The sequence below is a fragment of the Oculina patagonica genome, chromosome 6, assembly GCF_052425735.1.
Source record: "Oculina patagonica isolate OP01 chromosome 6, crgOcupat, whole genome shotgun sequence".
In the NCBI taxonomy this organism is placed as follows: domain Eukaryota; kingdom Metazoa; phylum Cnidaria; class Anthozoa; order Scleractinia; family Oculinidae; genus Oculina; species Oculina patagonica.
Genome location: NC_135763.1, coordinates 7,501,967 through 7,508,161, shown reverse-complemented (window position 1 = coordinate 7,508,161; position 6,195 = coordinate 7,501,967).

Below are 6,195 nucleotides of genomic sequence, written 5' to 3'. Positions count from 1 at the left end.
GCGATCTGATACAAATATTTACATAGAAATGCCCCATGGTCTTTTTGGTTTACTTTAATTGCCTGAATTAAATCGTAAATTGTAGCGCGTGCGTGAATGCTAAAGACGGAGGCACGCGTTTCCACCGCACGAGAAATTTTAATCACCGCACGACTGGAAGATAGTTTTTTTTTCCCTTTGAGAGGTAAAGCTCGCTGAAACCAATTAAGGGAGTGATACCGTTTCATGCGTTCCTTCCCACTTGGGACCCCTTTGGCGGTTGATCAAAAGGATGTTTTAATTGTAACCCGTAGGATCAAAGATAAAAAGTCAAAAACCGCAGCGGAAAGAATTGTTTACTTCTAGTGTAACCGTTTATAGAACGAGCGAACGAGTCCCTAAGAAATTCTCGAAACAGTTAATGGGCAAGCTCTTGTGCCACTTAAAGCAGTTTATTTAAACCCCCCTTGTGTAAATTCCGTTCGAATCCGCTTATTCTGCCGTCACGAAATGTACCGCGTTTAACACAAGACGTGTTTATTTGCACAGTGAGTAATGCGAGGATACAAGCGTGTTTATCGTTAGTTTATCACAAATGACAATAGCAGACAACGTGTTTTTAATTGTTTTGGAGCCAAGCGCTTTTAAATTAAATACATCGCGAGCTATATATCACAAGAGAGCACTCGACGAAGAGCACGATAAATAGACAAAGCTTTAAATACTCCAGAGGAGTCTCTCGTGTTCAATTTAGCTAAATAGCTAAGGTCTTAAAACGGATAAACCATTGTAAACGGCTAAAACAAGCAAAATGGGAACTCAAGTTGACTTCTGTCTAATGCTTCAGGAGAAAGCCGTCTGCTTAATAACTCTCCAGTCGATGTGTTCAAATATTATTCTTCCTTTTAGTTAAATATTAGAGGGGGAATATTTTGCTGCCCTGTGAGCTTTACGAAAAGGATAAATACACGAATACCGAGGAACGTGGCGTGACTGAGAAAGAAAAAAACATGTTCTCGCATAAGGGTCATTTTTTTACCAAAAAAATAGTTGGTATAAAAAACTCTAACCTTTAACCGAAGAAGGATGTCCGCTACTTTATAATGAGATATATACAAAAGAAATTGTCTAAATGTTTGGAATTTGCAGAGCGGGAAAGAATTTCTCTCACAACATGCATCGGAGAATTGTTAAAATTCTTGAACGGGGCGAAGCTGAGAAAATTGTCCTTGAATGTGGGGTAACAAAAATAGATGGAGGTTTCTCGACTTTTCTTCACCAATCACACACTGTTAACGAATACAAATGATCCATAAATTGACGCAAATCCGGCAAATACTGCCTGCCAATCTAGAAAAATATTTTTCTATAAAAGGTACACTTTTACTGATGTTAAAATATATAATTCTATTTTTTCCTAAAATAAAATGCATTTGAGTACATGTTTGCCCATTGTGACAGAGGGATATACGCTTAGGTATATGCCTCAAATAGTTGTGGAAGTAGTACTTACTCAGCTAAGAATTTTTCTGATCCCAGCTGACATTATCTCGGATAACAATGTTTTCATCACGGTCTCTTTCAAAGCAAATGAATGAATAAAATAAAGGTAATTTTTGTTGTTTGAACGGATTATCTCTTTTGGGGTGACCCAAGTGCTGATTGCTCGACTACATGGAGCGCAGTGAACTTTGATGTTGTAGTTGGGCCATCCCAATAAAATGTTTCATTTCCCATCGCCCCGTCTCTTGTGATGGTGGGTCGGTCGGTCGGGCAAAAAAAAGAATAAGAACTTTGAGGGGCTTGGGTTCCTTTAAGAAGCCGGATTTGCAACTTTTGTTTCGCGATTTCGTTGAGAATGTTGGAACAATCGTTATGTCCTGCGCCCTTGCGTTCCATGTTAATAAGACAAGGACATCAATCCAATGTTGTTTAGATCTGTCTGTAATGTCTTGCTCTCTGGTCTGGATTTTTTTTCACATGGGTCAGTCGGGCGATGGGAAAGAAACATTTTATTGGGATGGCCTTAACAAAAAAATGAGATCAAATCGTGCGCAAGAGCAATAAATGGTTTTAATAATTGATTTCTTGATCTATATCCGTATTGAATGCATTGTATACTGTTCTCTTAATATACCAGTATTTTTTACCCGTGTTATCATGTACGACTCTGATATTTGACAGCCAGTTTTTTTTACAGATTGGCACCTTGAAGTTTCCGGCCTTTGTTCCTCAATTGTGATTCTGACAAACTCCAAGAAAATAGGGTTGCTGAGCTGAAGTTTGTTCCAGCGTCCATCTCGAGTCGTTTCGTAAAATTCCAGAGTGTTCAATTTTGAAGGACCCAGTTGTCGGAAAAACAGCTTCACATGAAACGCCCTTCTGATGACTAATAAACGATGAACTTGTAAGAAAAAAACGTTTACTTGAAAATAAACTCACACGATTCAAGAGAAAGATTTCTTCTCGAAAAATCTTGCATAAAATTCTCATAAAATTACCATATGAAACATCTCTGGTATTTTGTTCCGAGAATAGCGATGTCGCAGGCCAAACAAACCTATTTATGTGTTAATTGACGTCTATTTTTCCTAGTTTATAAACATAATAAAATATGACTGTAATAACAGCGAAGTTCACTTAAATAGCGATGATCAAAAAAGTGGGCTTATCTCTGTGTTGTTAAATATTGTTCTTTCCCCTGATGACCTCCTAATTTCCTATCTACTTAAAATTCAACATATTCTACTCTAAGGAACTTTGGAATTAACAGAATCGATTTACGTAGATACACTAACGGATGGGACTTAGTTTTTTTCTTTTCAGGAAATTACCTGTTAATAAAAAGAAGGAGAAAAAAATTTCAACTACAGCAGCTTCTAGCTGCTTCAATCTTTACAAACCACAGGAAGCCCACGCACAACTGTCAGCAATAATTTACGTATACGGTACCTCAAAATCCAACAGTTTTTATGAGTATTCACCCTGCGAGCGAAGCTTCTTTTAACTTTCCTACAGAAAGGTTTTGCTAGCAAATTGAACGTGTTTTGAGTCAGAGAGCAGGCAGACCAACAAGCAAAATTACGAGCCCTGTTTTATAATATACAGCTACGTTATGTTTTAATTTATTTGCATTCCTCTCGTTGCGTCTACTTTCTACAATCTAACCGCAGGCATTAATCCCTTATTTCCTGCCCTCGGCGTAGTAAAGTCATCCTGCACCGCAATTAGAACCCGGAAAATACTTTGTGGCCGTCAAAATACACATAAAATTTCAGGCTGCCAATGTCATGTATTTGCCGTGTACAAGCTTTTGACATATGTTATGTTACGGAGGGATTACTTCTTTCCGCTGGTCGCAAAAAGAAAAACAGCAAAGTGTTATTTTTAGCAGCCACGGTCTTCCGCAAATAAAACCGCCCTCTGCCGGTGGAAATATCGATCACGAACATACAAACGCTGCAAATTGACCAAATTGGCCACAAAACTCGTTAATAAAAGTATTTTTAAAATTTCTAAATTGTCTAAATTGTACCAATTTGTTGACGCTAAAACTACCGTACAACTATAGCTATGAAGCACCCGGTGTTTTCGGGAAAACCACCCCACTTACATGTCTGTTAAGGGTAAAGCCTAATTTAACATTTTTACTGGGATAAGCCTTCCCGAAAATATAGCCTCCCACAAATAACCGCAACACAGGTTTGCTCCTAAAGAAAGATATGCCTTCTTCCGATTATATGGGCCCCCTTTTTTACAACTTTTTGCAATTTTTATTTTTTTGATCCTCATTAAAGGACTCTAGGGTTTGTTCAGTGCCTCAAATCGTTTAATTGTTTAGAGATTTTGCTGTAATGTTCATAATAGTTAGTCCCCTATGGCCTCTACCAAGAGTGCATCTACTAACTAAGTATGTGCTCATTAAGACTGTAGAACTTGTTTTGTTTTGTAGTGTTATGCTTAGAGGGTTTTACCATGCTGTATTCCTGAAAGCACCTAAAATGTTTCACAGGCATCGTCCCTTTTCAACAGTAACGTTAAACGGAAACATTTTTTGAATCGCAAAATTCCTTCCAATAATCCCCCCCTCCCCCTTCCGCGATAGTAAGCCCACGCTACTACAAAGTTAAGATCTGACAGTTTCATCTACTCTAGCCTGCGTTGCAGACAAACAGAACCCCGGTATCTAGCTATTTTTAGAAAAAAATTCGGAAAATTGAATCTATCGGACTATTTTACTAATAAAAGTAATTGCTTTGAGCTCTGTAGCGAATAGATTATATCGTAAACATTAGTTAAGGTTCTTTTTAAAAGTATTTTCAAAGTATTGTGGGCTTATCCTTTTTAAAGTATTTTTGGCTTTTAGTTCTTTAACGTATTGTAGGTTTATTTCCAGTGAGCCCAAATAAAATTTAACGAGGTTTCTTGTGACGTGTTCACTGATTTAACCACACAAGAAAAGTTTGTCACCCTTGTCCCTTAAGTAAAGGAGGTCTGTCTGTTCACATATGCAGCCGGACGGACACAGCTAACGTATCAACTGCCGGAAAAAATAAGTTTTTGAAATGAGATTTGGGATAGTCCAAAGTTGTGGTTGACCACAAAAGGATCTTGATCGTTGTGTGTTGCGATAAAGGTCTTGCAATTGCATGGGTAGATTTCGCGGCCTTTTGGCAAAGTATTTCCAAACCCTTTTGTCCAATATTTGTCTAATGATTAAAATCTGTAACAACGGTTGTCTCCCGTTCTGACTTACATAGGTCAATACAGGTTTTAAAGGACTACAGTAAAAACCCGCGTGTAAGAACCTAGGGATTTAAGAACCTTCTGGCAGATATTTGCTTTTTTAATACCCCAAAATATAAGAACCTGTTTAGCCAAACAAATTTTAACATGTTCTTATATTTGGAGTTTAACTATTTAATTTATATATTATTTTTTTTTACCAAAAACCAAAAAGATACTGCAGTACTGTATCATTGATTAATTAAGGTTGTTGGACTTTTGGCAACATGGGTACATTAATAAATATTTATAATGAAGAACAGACCGGATTTTATCCTTTTTTGTGATAATCAACAACAATGTCTACTCTGTAGAAATTAAGAACCTAATTAAGAACCTACTTAGCCTCAACTGCCAATAAGTACCCCATAATACAAGAACTTGTTTTGCCAAACTCTGAAAAAAGTAGGTTCTTACACGCGGGTTTTTACTGTATGTCATGCTCGTCTTGATTCGACGCACAGAATTTTCTTCCAATAGAAGGAAACGTCAAAAAGACAGTTTTCTAAGGCAGGACTGAAAAACAACAAAGAGATCGTAAGAAATCAAAAAGTATCAACAGTAGGAACTCAATGCTAGGTTTATTAAGAGGATTTTTAAGCCGTGGCGCGTTTAAAATCAATAAAAACCCTAAACGTTTTAAATAACTTGAACATTTAACTCGACCATTTGATTAACTTGAACACAAGCTGTTGCAGGATAATCTGTTTATGCTCGTCCACTTTTTTTAGAGCTTCACAGATTTGGCATGCTAACCCTTCCACTTTGTTCGTTATTTACAGCAAGTCAAATCAGTGTCGCTAACGAAGCTAAGTTCTAGCGCGAACTATGGAACTCTCGATGCAATATTTTTAAACAATTTCGTAGCCGTTTTACCAGAAGAGATCAAATCATCAAGTGATAATAAAACGTGACCGTGGTTACTCTAACGTTTCATGGCAAACGAACCCAAATGACAAATCTTTGTTAAATTGCATAACTGTGGATTATCAGTTTCTAGGTACTACGACCAGAACTTCGTAACAACAAAGAACGAATAAAACTTCCTACTTTCTAGGTTAGCCAATGTGTGTGAAATTGGATTAACTATGAAGTTAAAGTAAGGCCGTCCGCACGAGTGAATAAGCGCACGTTTTTTAGTTAGTGTTTTGTTCTCTTTTCTATTTTATCAATAAAGCGAACAATTTGCGAGCCTCAGAGTACGAGAGTTTACACTCACAATCAACATTTTTAGCATGGTATTATAGCGGGCAGTGAAGGTTAGAATAAAAGCTGAAGAGATGGGCCATCTTTTCGTGACCGAAATGTGTCACTCTTCCTACTCTTTTCCTTCAGGTAAAATTGGTTTTCCGTTAATTACGAGTTTGTAAGCCATTGCTGGGGTGTATGAAGGCTCGGGGTGTAGAATTGTGGAACGACAAGAGCTGTCAT